The sequence below is a fragment of the Eubalaena glacialis genome, chromosome 6, assembly GCF_028564815.1.
Source record: "Eubalaena glacialis isolate mEubGla1 chromosome 6, mEubGla1.1.hap2.+ XY, whole genome shotgun sequence".
NCBI lineage: Eukaryota > Metazoa > Chordata > Mammalia > Artiodactyla > Balaenidae > Eubalaena > Eubalaena glacialis.
In genome coordinates, this window is record NC_083721.1 from 49,048,251 (window position 1) to 49,062,103 (window position 13,853).

General features: G+C 42.1%; 1 protein-coding gene across 1 annotated transcript in view; it reads left to right on the forward strand.

The window, feature by feature from the left end:
• Positions 1–1,550: 1,550 nt before the first annotated feature.
• Positions 1,551–13,853, forward strand: part of TMEM45A (transmembrane protein 45A) — an 87,847-nt gene continuing 75,544 nt past the window's right edge. Inside the window, exon 1 of the mRNA XM_061193026.1 lies at positions 1,551–1,867. The gene's annotated coding sequence lies outside the window, so the exon portion shown is untranslated. The remainder of the gene's footprint in view (positions 1,868–13,853) is intronic.

The following is a 13,853-nucleotide window of genomic DNA, read 5'->3' on the forward strand; positions in this document are numbered from 1 at the left end:
GACTGAGGTGTCTGACTAGCCCATTGTGGCAGACAGACTCTAAGGCAGACCCCCATGACCTCCACCTCCTGGTTTTCAGGAACTGCAGGAGACTGAGACTAGAATCTAGGAGGCAAGGGTAGCTGCTAGCTGACATCTAGAAAGAAACTGGGAACCCAGACCTACAGCTGCAAAGAAATGAATCCTGCCAACAACCTGAGGGAGCTTGGAAGTAGATTCTTCCCCCTTCCAGTCTCCAGATGAGGATGCATCCTGACAGACACTGTGAGTGCAGCCTTGTGAGACCCTGAGCAGAGGATCCAGTTAAGTCATGCCTGGACTTCCGACCCTTAGAAACTGCAGTAGTAAATGTGTGGTGTTTCAAGCTACTACATTTGTGGTAATCTGTTACATAGCAATAGATAACAAATAGACCGACCAAGAGGACATTATCTATGAAGTGAAAGCTTTGGACATCAGAAGGTAGAGGCACTCACAATAAACTCTGACTCACCTATTCCTGGCAAAGGGCAGGTACGTTTATGTACCCATGTTGCGAACAAATATTGGAAACCTCAGAGGCATGCTGGGATAGGCTGCTCTGTGTCTTGGTAGCCTCATCTGAAAGTGGAGATAATTTTAATATGTACTTCAAAAGGTGGTTGTAAGTATACGGGCTGGCCCAGTTCACGGTGTGTGGCTCAATGAAGGTAGCTCTTGCCGTCTTAATGTTTCAATGAGCTCACATTTCTGTCAACATCATCAAATTATAATGGTGATTGATTTGCAGACACTCTCCCACCTAATCAATCTTTCAAAGGTTTCCCCAGGATCAAAGCATCGTTTGGTCTACATTCTCACAGAACAAAGCAACATTTCTCGTTTTCCTACAGCCACCACCCAACAAAAATTCCAAACAAACCGAGTCTTCCAAGTCACTCCTGTAATCAGCCCTGGGCTTCTCTGCAGAAAGAACGACTTTTCTAGTTAATGAGGACTTCGGTGAAGGGTTCATTGAGTTTTTTCTTCCAACAAAAGAATACTGTCCCCATGAAACACGCTCTTGAATTTCATTATTCGCTCCCTGGATAAAGAGGGGAGACTGAAGTTCTGAGACATGGCCTGAAGGCCCTTTGGGGGCGTGGGCATCCCTGAGCCCCAGTCCCTTTAACTCGGAAATGCTGGGGATTTAAGCCAGCGCGGGGCGCGCATTAATTTCATCCCATGAACAGATTGAAATCATCCTGGTTAAACAAACCAGCCTAACTGCCGGAAAGGATCGGTATAACAGGGGCCAGGACAGGGGCAAGCCCTGGGTGCGGAGGACCTCTCTCCGGCCGGGCCCCTCCCACGCCCGCAGCGGCCGCCGAGTGCCACATCATCGCCCGGGCTGCACTTCCAGGTTCCTCTTGAGGATGGAGCGAGCTGGCCCGGCGGGCGGGGGGCGGGCCTGAGGACCGAGGGAGCGGCGGGCCGGCCGGCCAATAGGCGGCAAGCGAGGAGCCCCGGAGACCAATGAGCTGGAGCTTCGCTAGCCGTGGCCGCCGAGGCTCGTGCCCCGCCGGGGAACCAGATGAGGCACATCTGGACAGCTGCGCTGAGGAACTGTGCGGCCCCTTCGCGGGCCCGACGTCAGCTGAGCACGTCCCCCACGTCCTCTCCTTTCAGCCAGTTATTTATTCACTTTCCCAAAGAAGCAACCAGGAATCCAAGTTTAAAACTTTTTTCGCCCTAATGCGAGACGGGGCCAGATCCCATCCAACACACAGTTTAACTTTCATGGGGCTCTGGGATCAAAAGGACAGAAACAACAACAGCAAAAGCCCAGCCGCTGTCTGATTTAAAACTGGCAAAGTGGGAAAAATAGTGTTGAATAAGACCGAGTTGGGTAAGTTTTGGATACGTGCTGGATATCTTATTTCTCCCGCTGTGATCTCTACTCTGCGTCTTTTTGCTGTTCTCACTAAGCCTTCTCTTCATCAGGGAGAGAAAAATATCGCTTGCTGCCACAAACTGCACAGAACCTCGTTTCCTTTTCTTCTGCTTTGCTAACATTTTAATTTAATTTAATTTAATTTAATTTTGGGGTCATCTGTATGCTATTTAAAAATTTCCTGGGAACAGAAATTTAACTGTTATCCTGTAAAAAGCCTCTCCTAACTTCAAAGTTGAATCTATTGATACATTTATTTTTCTATTTTCTTTCTGTGAGAACAGAGTATACATTTGTAAAGCTGGAATTTTTATGCATCCCCCCTCCCTGTTTTTTTTTTTTAAGTATTTATTTATTTATTTGGTTGCGCTGGGTCTTCGTTTCGGGAGGCTGGCTCCTTAGTTGCGGCATGCAAACTCTTAGTTGCAGCATGCGAACTCTTAGTTATGGCATGCATGTGGGATCTAGTTCCCTAAGCAGGGATCGAACCCGGGCCCCCTGCATTGGGAGCGCGGGGTGTTAACCACTGCACCACCACGGAAGTCCCTCGCTGTTTCGTCAGAAGGTTGAAAAGTTATCTGGCTTATTCAGAATTAACAAAACTTTTGCTTCCTTTAATGGGATATTTAATATTAAATTATTTAAATCCTGAATTATATAGGTAATTACTGTTTCACTTACATGTGAATGTAGCTCAATGTCTTTTCTATATTCTTCTATCCATTGTGGTAGGCCCAAATTCCTTGATGATTGTTAAAAAACACACTAAACGTGATAGATCACTGTGTGCATCAATAAGCTTATAATTATATTATTACTCCCATAATTCTATCAGAGTAATATTCAGAGTGCTGTTAGATGTTTGTGCTTGCACATAATTCTGGTATATATTTCAGGACTTTAAAATGGAAATGATGGCCAATATTGAGTTAGGTGAATGGCCAGAGGCCCATTCCATCCCAAACATCTACAATTGTCTCTGTTTAAGCAATGTTTTAGATTTGAGACTTTATCATATGTTATTTACAGTTGTGGCAGTTGTGGCCAGAATTGATCTTTAATTTTTGACTTAGAAAGCAGTAGGTGCCGTAATTGCAAGTTGCAAAGTGTGTTTTTGATTCAGAAAGGCATTGCACACTGTGAGTGGAAGAGTTGAAGTGGTTTTCAGGGATGTAGGGTTAGAAGGAACAGTGTTGCAGAGAATCAATATAAAGAGCCAGCTGGCCTGGTTCAATTCAAAACCCTGCCGTTTGACCTTGGGCAAGTTACTCAGCCCATCATACCTCAGTTCCCTCCTTTGTACGTGGCGATAATAGCACCTATCTCATGGGATTGTCTTGAAAACTAGGTGAGTTAACACGTGTTAAACCCTTGGTTCTGGCACAGAGTTAATCTTTGCTGTTGTGCACACTCTTCATTGCCATCCTTTTCAGCTTCCCCTGCTGCACCTGTTTTCCCAGCCACCATTTTGACTTCTACACTAGCAACTAGTGTTTACTGAGTGCAGACCCCTTGTTAGTGGGGCATTGTATACGGCTGTAAAGGAGAGAGAGTCTGGAGAGGGGAGTGAGGTAGAATTTATCAAGTGCCTTAGAAAGACCTAGAGGGTTCTGGGAAAGAGGACTTCTTCTTGTAGGATGGTTTCAGGGAAGGGTTGGCATTTCTGGAAAAGGATTTTGCCAAATGGCTTTGATTGAGGGGAAAGGGATCATAGAAGAGAAGGTGGCAGGCACTCCAGGAGGAAGGGAAAGCGTGGGCAAAAAAGCACTGAGGCTGGAAAGTGTGAATTTCTCCTGGGGGACGTTGGGTTGTGATGCGGGGTAATCTGTGGGAGCTTAGTAGGTGGAAAGGTTGGAAAAGTGGGAGAGGTAGGAGAGGGCGGCATGGAGAGCCTCTCTGTGGGGAAGGAGAGGCTTGGGAGGTGAGATTGGTAGGGGGTCACAAGCTGAACTTGCAGCAGTTACATAGTTGGAGGTGTTTCTGGAATGATCCACCTCTCAGTTTCTCCCCCTTGCCCAGCATACCCCTCCTGATCTGCTCCACTGCTTCAGTGACCCCACCTTAGGGCCTTGCAGGACTGACCAGTGAGTCTCAGCTCCACTTTTTGGACTCACTCTGTGGTGGCTGTCTTGGAGCTCTGCTGAAGTGGTCTGGCATCCTGGACTATTACCCAGGCTACATTTCAGAAACAGGTCATGCCCTAAAGTCTTCGACATGGATGTGATTGTTGCACCTGCACCCCTCCCCAACCCCTACACACACACAGTGTGTGCCAAAAAGCCCTTTTTCATTCTGCTCAGAGAATCGAGCATTCACGTGCTAATACTTATAACTTTAGGATGCACAAGTATTAAAGTAGATGAGACCTGTAATATGCACCTAAGTGACAAGTCAGTTTGGAGAGCTCTGCTTTCTCTTCCTCGAGAGCACTGTGCTGCGTCAGAGAGAACCCGAGTCTGGCCCTGATGCTGCCGTGGACCACCTGCGTATCCTTGGGCAAGACATTGAGCCATTATGGCACTCTCTGTGCCATCATCTGTAAAATGATCTCTAAGATTCCTCTTCCGTTGGATGATCTTTTATTCTTTTCCCTGGGACAGTCTGTTGCTTCTAGAAGGCTATTTGATCCATCTATGACTAACATTTTCTGAACACTTAATATATGACAGACATTGTTCTGAGTGCTTTACCTGCCTTAACTCATGTAAGCCTCTCAGTAATCCTGTGAGGGTTGGTACCTATTAGTTGAGGTGACAGCGGCACGGGCGGATTAAGAAACTTGCCCAAGGTCACACTGTACAAATGACAGATGCAGACCCAGACAGTGTAACTCCAGAGCCCAAGCCTTCACCACTAGTCTACGCTGCCTTGGGTGTAATACAGCAGGGCTGCTCTTCTTGTTTGTGGCAGTGGTAGTCAAGAGGTCCATGGAAGGAGGATCACTGGAGGGGGAGGGACCATTTGGAGGAGTGGGGTTGGTAAAAATTCCCTGCAGGGACCAGAATACCAACATGAGTCTTGTCTATGGGATGCGTTGCACAAGCTCACAGGAGATGTGTTACTTGTTTATTAGATGGAGCTCATTACAGATAATCATTCTGTCTTTTCATCTTGATTGAACAGAACCACCATAGACCCTGGACTTATGGTAGACATTCAGTAATGTCAGTTGAATGACTGTATCCTTTGAAAAACTGGAACAGAGTGTATAAGTGTCAAAAGTAATGGTTTCGCCTTTATTTACCTGCCTTCTTTCCATTTTACTACTTTCTCCAGAGGTAACCTTTGCTAATAGTTTGGTCTGTATCCTTCCAGTCCTTCTCCAAGAGTCTACTCACAGGTGTAGATCTAAACATAAATATAATTTAAAAATATAAATGGAACCACAGTAGTTTTATTTAAAAAAAATAGAGAAACTATGAAATGTTCCAAGGCTTGTGGAAGAATGGGGCAGATGCCAGGTACACTTTCTATTCCTATTTTTTGGGCAGCCTGGTTTTTTGTCTTATTTCTGGAGATGCTGTGGTTTTGGGATAAGAATGTCTCATGGTGAAGGTCAACGTAGGACTACTTTAGGTGTCTTATTATTAGTCATACCCAGTCTGGATTCGATATTTTGGGGGGAATTCATTCTTAAAAATTTTAATATGTTTAATCAACTTTAAAATATTACTTGAAAAACAGTTTAATTTGCTTTTTATCTCATTACCGTAATGTAGTCACTCTTTTCAGTATAGCACACTGACAGAGCACTTGGATTTTGGAGTCAGACAGAGGGTTTCAACCCTAGATCTGCTTCTTACTAGTGTACCTTGAGCAAGTCACTTTCTCTAGGAGGCTTTATTATTTATAAAATGGGAATATCAAAGGCATTAAATGAGAAAATCAATATAAGGCATTTAGCATGGTGTCTGCGTCATAGTAAAGCCTATACATGTAAGCAATTCATTTTTTTTACTGTGGTAAAATAAACATAACATAAAATTTGGCATTATAACCATTTCTAAGTGTACCGTTCAGTGACATCAAGTACATTCACATTATGGTGCAACCAGAACTTTTAAAAAATTAATGAATTTATTAATTAGTTTGGCTGCCTTGGGTCTTCGTTGCTGCGTGCGGGCTTTCTCTAGTTGCTGCGAATGGGGGCTACTCTTCGTTGTGGTGCGCGGGCTTCTCATTGCTGTGGCTCATTGCCGAGGCTTCTCTTGTTGCGGAGCTCGGGCTCTAGGAGCGCGGGCTTCAGTAGTTGTGGCTCGTGGGCTCTAGAGTGCAGGCTCAGTAGCTGTGGCGCACGGGCTTAGTTGCTCCGTGGCATGTGGGATCTTCCCGGACCAGGGCTCGAACCCACGTCCCTTGCATTGGCAGGCGGATTCTTAACCACTGTGCCACCAGGGAAGTCCCTCCAGAACTTTTTCATCAAACTGAAACTCTGTATTCATTAAACAATAACTCTCTGTTACCTTCCTCTCCCCTCCCCCCAGCCTCTGGCAACAACCATTCTGTATTCTGTGTTTATGAATTTGACTACTCTAGTTACCTCTTACAAGTGGAATTATACAGTATTTGTCCTTTTATGACTGGCTTATTTCACTTAGCATAATGTCTTCAAGGTTCATCCATATTGTAAGAAGTGTCATAATTTCAGTGCTTTTTAAGGCTGAATAATTTTCCATTGTATGTATATACCACATTTTGTTTATCCCAAACAAAATGTTGATGGGCATTTGGGTTATTTCTGTCTGTGAAGTTAACGTTTTGTGTCAATTTGTCTAGGCCACAGTATCCAGATATTTGGTCAAACATTATTCTAGATATTTTTGTAAAGGTATTTTTAGATGAAATTAACATTTAGATTAGTAGACCTTGAGTAAAGCAGATTAGCTTCCATAATGTAGGTGGGTCTCATCCAGTCATTTGAAGGCCTTCATAGAACAAGACCGATCTCCCTTGAAGAGGGAATTCTGCCAGTGGACTGCCTTAAGACTTGAACTGCAGCATCAACTCTTCCCTGGGTTTCCAGTTTGTTAGCTTATCCTGAAGATTTTGGATTTACCAGCCTCCACAGTCATGTGAGCCAATTCCTGAAATAAATCTCTCTCTCTCTTTCTTCATATATATTTACCTATATATCTATATCCTATTGGTTATATTTCTCTGGAGAGCCCTGACTAATACGACATCTTTTGCCTATTGTGAATAATGCTGCTATGAACATTGTTGTAGAAATATCTATTGCGGTTCCTGCTTTCAATTCTTTTGGGTATAAACCCAGAAGTGGAATTACTTCTGGATCATAAAGTAATTCAATTTTTTATATTTTGAGGACCTGCCATACTGTTTTCCACAGCAGCTGCACCATTTTATTTTATTTTTTAAAATAAATTTTATTTATTTATTTATTTATTTTTGGCTGCGTTGGGTCTTTGTTGCTGCGCGTGGGCTTTCTCTAGTAGCGGCTAGTGGGGGCTACTCTTCGTTGCGATGTGTGGGCTTCTCATTGTCGTGGCTTCTCGTGTTGTGGAGCACAGTCTCTAGGTATGCGGGCTTCAGTAGTTGTGGCTCACAGGCTCTACAGCGCAGGCTCAGTAGTTGTGGCGCACTGCTTAGTTGCTCCACGGCACCTGGGATCTTCCTGGACCAGGGCTCGAATCCGTGTCCCCTGCATTGGCAGGCGGATTCTTAACCACTGCGCCACCAGGGAAGCCCTGCACTATTTTATATTCTTATCAGCAACGGACAAGGATTCCGATTTCTCTACATCCTTGCTAACACCTGTTGTTCTGGGTTTTTTTGTTTGTTTGTTTTTGTTTTTTAATAACAGCCATCCTCATGGATATGAAGCGATATCTTATTGTGTTTTTGATTTGTGTTTCTGATTAGTGATGTTGAGCACCCTTTCATGTGCTTATTGACCATTTGTATATCTTCTTTGGAGAAATGTCTATTTAAGTTCTTTGCTCATTTTTAAGTCAGGTTTTGTTTTGTTATTGAGTTGTAGGTGTTCTTTATATATTCTTGATGTTATCTATTTATTGGGTATATGATTTGCAGATATTTTCTCCCATTCCCTGGGATGCCTTTTCACTCTGTTGGTATTGTCCTTTGATGTAGTCCAATTAATATATTTTTTCTTTTGTTGCCTGTGCTTTTGGTGTCATATCCAAGAATCACTGCCAAATCAAATGTCATGAAGAGTTTCTTCTGTGTTTTCTTCTAAGAGATTTATAGTTTTAGCTCTGATGTTTGGGTCTTTGATACATTTTGAATTAATTTTTGTATATGATGGAGGTAAGGGTCCGACTTTATTCTTTTGCATGTGTATATCTAAGCAATTCACTTATTAATCATTATAATGTTCTTCTCTATATAAACACCATTAGAATACATATAGACATAGTATTAAAATATTGATTTATTCTTGACTTATTTTAAAAATTATATCTAAAGTGCTAATTTTTTCCTCACAGATTTACTCAAAATTTCTACTCCTTATAACTTTTACTCTCTCCAAGAAAGAAAGATTTTTCCTATGGTTAAAGGGCATTGATTGCTGATAGCTTTCCTTCTTCTCTTTCCACCTTCCTCCCTTTCTTCCTTCCTCCCTCCCTCTCTCTCTCTCTTTCTCTCTTTCTTCCTTCTTTCCTTCCTTTCTTTTTCTCTTTCTTTCTTTCTTTCTTTCTTTTTTCCTAACCCTTCTCATTTTTTTTGGCTTTAGAATTAAAAAAGTAATCTATATGAGCTGAAAAAATTGAAACAGTGTATGGAGTAAAAATTAATGTTTTCCCCTTTTCTTACCTGCTTTTTTCCCATCCCGCTACTGTCCCCGAGGTACCTTTGTTAGTAGTTTGGCCTGTATCCTTCTAGACCTTCTCCAAGAATCCACTCACAGGTATAGATCTAAACATAAATATAATTTTAAAATATAAATGAGACCATATTATATTCATTCTTCTGCCTTTTTTTTTTTTTAGCTCCACACATACATAAGCATATACGTGTATAATATACAAATCTCAACCTGTCAGTTGAGATGTATAGATTTTTGTGGCATATTTTGTCATGGAGAACAGTAGGTGAAGCTCAAATGGAAGAATGTTCTTTTTCTATAGAAGACCAAGCCACTTAAAGTAAGAGTGGCATTGGGCTAAGCTTGTCAAATCAGACTGTTTGCACTGTTCCTTGTGGCCTCATTCCCATGAAAACTCACTTCTTTAAGCTGAAAGGTGAACTCCTTCTCACCAAATTATGTAGAGCTCCCATTAACTTCACTTTTTTCAGAGCCAAAATTCCCGCATGGCTGTGTTATTTCCTGGTAGGAACTTAGGTGTTTAGGAGGCATTTGAATTCCCTCGTAATGACCTGAAATCCTACTTAGTCTGTTTTCTGACTTGAGTCAACAACTAGGTGGCCAAATAGACCCAGTTTCTTGTGTAGAGACACTGTGTTTATCTCTGGCCCAGAGTCTACCACCAAATACACTTTCAGTAAAAAGTATTATATTTCATTTGTCATAAATTTAATAGAAGAAAAAGAAACCAAAGTGAAATATAAGGGATATTTGAACTTTGGGTAAGTATTTCTTCAGAAAAAGATATATTAGTTCCTAAAATATTCTTCTACAGACAAAACAATAGATTAAAATATCAAAATATTGGGATTAATAACTACTCATAAAATTCAAATGGCATCCTTCATATCCAAGTAGCCCTATATTAAATTACTATCCTTACACTTTAAATTAAAAAAGTATAAAGTTCTGAATTTCACTTTGATATGTCTAAAAAATTTTTTTTAACATCCTGTTTTCTCTTGATGTGTCCTTTCCATTTGAAGACCCAAGTCTTTCTTTAGCTCAGAGAGTTTTTCTCCAGTTATTTGATTCTTGCTTCCTCTCTCTGTAAGACAGGAATAATTCAGACTAATGATTGTCAAAAACTCTTAAAGGAAGAGAGGAAAAGCAAAAATAGAGAGAGGTATGGTAGTAAGGAGCACATTTAGGACAGTTTTAGGGACACTGTATGTTTAATAAATAATGAAAATTTAATAACATTAAAAATGTTAGTGAAGAAGAAAAAATCATGAAAAATACTCACACCAAAATCATGTCACAGCTGAACCTTGGGGATAAAGGTCCGAGGAAGAGAGGGTAATAAGGGGGAGAGAGAAGGTTGTGTTGAGGAAGAATGGGGGAATTGGGGTGCTCCTTACCTTTAAGCTGGCAGGAAGGAGAACTGAACCCCAGCTTCTCCATCTCTGGTGTTGCTTTTCCTCCTCCTGCTCTGCCTTCGATTTGTATGCACTAAGGGCATGAAGACAGACTGTGGAAGAGCACAGTGATCTTGTTTTTTTTCTTGCTGCTTGTGTGACTTTTCGGACAGGTTGTTTCCACTGTGGGGAGAAGAGGGATGAATCAATACCTCATCCTCCTGGGGCAAGTTGGGAACCTCCGTATGGACACTAAGCCTCATTTTCCTCATCAGAAAATCAGGCCTGTCTCTCCCTACTTCTAAGAGAGGAGTCATGAAGTACTGTATGTGATAGGGTTTTGTGAACTTTAATGTGCTCCACGGAGGATAGAGATTATGTAACCGTCATCATGCTTTAAAGCGCTTTCTTCCCAGAAAAATACACAAACAACTAATGGCGGAGTGACCATTTATGAGGTGTCAGCCTCTTCTCGGGGTTCTTCTCATTTTATCTTCATGGACACCTTATGGGGTAGAGGCTCTTATTATTCCCATTTTATAGATGAGGTAACTGAGGCCCAGAGAGGTTAAGTAACTCTTCCAAGATCACACAGTGACGAAATCAGGACTTAAACATAGGATAACCTCATTCCAGTGTCTGAACACTTAACATTTATGCCATGTGTAATACACTCAGGAGTGAAGCACCTGCTGTTGATGGCAACTTTTCAGAGGGTTGGTGAGTAGTCGAGTCTAGTGCTGGTCAGCAGAGGTAGAGGTCTTGCTGTGTGCACCAAGTTCCTTGTCCTGATCTGCCAGATTCCTCTTACCATCCTTTGTAATCCTGGGAGGGTGAACACTTTGTATCCTCTGTGCCTGATACGCCCTAGTTCTAGCATCCATCACCCCTGGCCTGAATTACTGCCACAGTGTGTTAAACTATCTGTGGTAAAGGATCAGTTTGGTTTTGGTTTTATTTTTTTTCCCTCGGCCAGTGAAGTTGACATTTTTGTAAAAATATAAAAACTCCTATTTGGATGTTGCAGCAATGTCATATTACTCCAAAATGTTTTAAAGTTTCTAAACGTTTACTGTCAGTTTCCGTGCTTATCTTGTTGCAGATGGTAAACAGTTTGCTTACTAGCGTTGGTCCACAGACTATGGCGTCACTAGCATTGTCCTAGGGTTCTCCTTGCTTTCACTCTTGCCCCCTGTAAAGCAACCAGGATGTGCCACAAAGCAACCAGGATGATTCTTTAAAAATACACATAAGGTCCCATCATTCCCCTGCTTAAACCCTCCAATGGCTTCCCACTGTATTTAACATAAAGTCCAGATATTTACCATGGGCTGAAAGGTAATCCGGCTCTGCCTACATTCTCCCATCTCTATCTCCGCCTTGCCCACTCTTCCCCCAATGCTAATGAAATATAGTCAGACTTTGGATAAAAAAGTAGGTTCAAAAAAAAAAAAAAAAAAAAAAAAGTAGGTTCAGGTAGAGAACACATAATGATTTGAGATGTGAGATACACTTTGTTTTGTTCTTTCATCTACAAGATCAATTTTGCACTGGTGCTTGCCTCACTTCCTCCAGGAGCGAGAACTTTGCCACTAGCTTCAAAATGAGTGAGATGGCCAATACCAAGTTCCAGAGAAGATTTGTGAGGAACTCTGCTCGAGTAATGTAACCTACTGCTCCTCTGATAGACTCAGCCTCATGATATCCATACACCTTATACAAGCATGTTAGGCTGTTTGTTTCCTTCCCCAGAAAATGGGACTGATATGAGTCAGGGTGGTACAGGGGTCATTCCAATTGCTCTTGAGATTGGAGAATAAAAGATTGATAGTGTGATTGTTGTTACTGTTGATGAAAATTCATTGGTGGGGAGCGTGACTTTATTCAGTGAGCTGAGGGGAAGCACGCATCCTGGCAAAACAGTTTCCTGGTTGGTTTGACTTTGGCCCTGAACACTTGCCATCCAGAGGCCCTCTGTGTGGAGGCAGTCAAGATTCTCTCCCCATCTCACCATTGCTTTCCAGTCTCCAAATGGAGCACTACGGTTGCAATGAATAAGGAAGCAGCTCCAAAATTGCTCATGTAGCCATGGAGAGTCATGGTTTATACAGCGCATGCTTTTGTAGCTGAAAGCTATAAAAGCTGGTGTGAACATCATTTCAAGCTGAACTCCCAATATTCTCCTTGCCTTTTTAACCCATTGCCAATTCTAATGATCTCCCAACTTTCAGAAGAGGAATTTTATTGTCTTTTGTTAATGAATTGTCATGGTAATGAAAACAACTGTCAAATTTTAGTGGCAAGAAATTTATATTCAGTAGATCTGGGGATGTGAAGTAGGAATGTTCATTTTATCAAGCATCCTGGGAGATTCTCAGGTAGGCGGCTCAAGGACCTTATTTTGAAAAACACACGTTAAAGTATTGATAGTATCTTTTCTGTGTAATACTGGTATTGAGTGCTAAGTTGACTGAATTTTAAAGAAGTTCTGTTTTTGCCCAAGATAGAGTAACAGGGCCAGATTTATTCTTTTGCCTGAAATAAGCTGAAATCATATCAGATAAAATATATGAAACAATATACGGTTTTTGAAACGCTGGCCATCTGGCAGTGGGAAGGCAATGATCCCCAGGAAATCACAAACAAAAGAGGTGAGTGCTCGAGAATGAACCGATAGCTAGTGGGAAGCAGCTGCATAGCACAGGGAGATGAGCTCAGTGCTTTGTGACCACCTAGAGGGGTGGGATGAGGGAGGGTGGGAGGGAGGGAGACGCAAGAGGGAAGAGATATGGGGATATATGTATATGTATAGCTGATTCACTTTGTTATAAAGCAGAAACTAACACACCATTGTAAAGCAATTATATGCCAACAAAGATGTTAAAAAAGAAAAAAAAAAAAGAGGTGAGTGCTCTGACTGCTCCAGCTGGCTGCCAGAGAGAGGCTCCAGGCTGAGCTGCAGGTGGAACTCGTACTCCTTGAGTTGAGGAGGTGGTGCTAAGAGCCCAGGGAAACCAAGGTGGCTAGAGTTCTCAGGACAGAGCTCTAGAACCAAGGGAGCTGCACAGAGAGAGGGCACTGGAGATCTGCAGAAAGGCCCCTCAAGGATTCATCAGAGCAAGTGAGGCAACTACAGGAGGTTGGAGGGAAGGGGGAAGGGGTGCAAAGATGGGGGAGGGGACAGGGAGGGGGTGGAGAGCAGTGCCCTGCAGTCACAGAAGTCTGGGAATATTGCTTATTCTCTTCAACCAGACTGGAAAACTCATAGTTCACGAAGTATTGGGCAGAACATTCAGGAAGGTCTGGCCTCAGTAATGGGGAATAATTAACCCTACACTGAGCACTGCTCCAGACGTGCCTAACAAATCATAAAAAAGCAATACCTAAAAGGATCAAACTGTCACTCATCCCAGAACAGAGCTCAAGAATATTTATAGATATTAAAAAATATCCAGCACCCAACAAGGCAAAATTCACAATGTTTGGCACCATAAAATAGTAAAGCAGTTGTGTTTAAAATGGAAATACACTGTCCTTGACTGTCCTAGAGGTGTATTTCCATACACATTTTTGTACCATTAAAAAGTCAAATAGTTGAGGCCTTCAGAGTAACATTTTGTACATAACAAGCCGGAGTCTGCCAAACCATGGTCTGTGTTGATATTTACCTTGGCTTCTGAGATAGCAGTTCCTCTTTGATGTCTATTATTGTTTTTTGAAATACTTTTCCTGT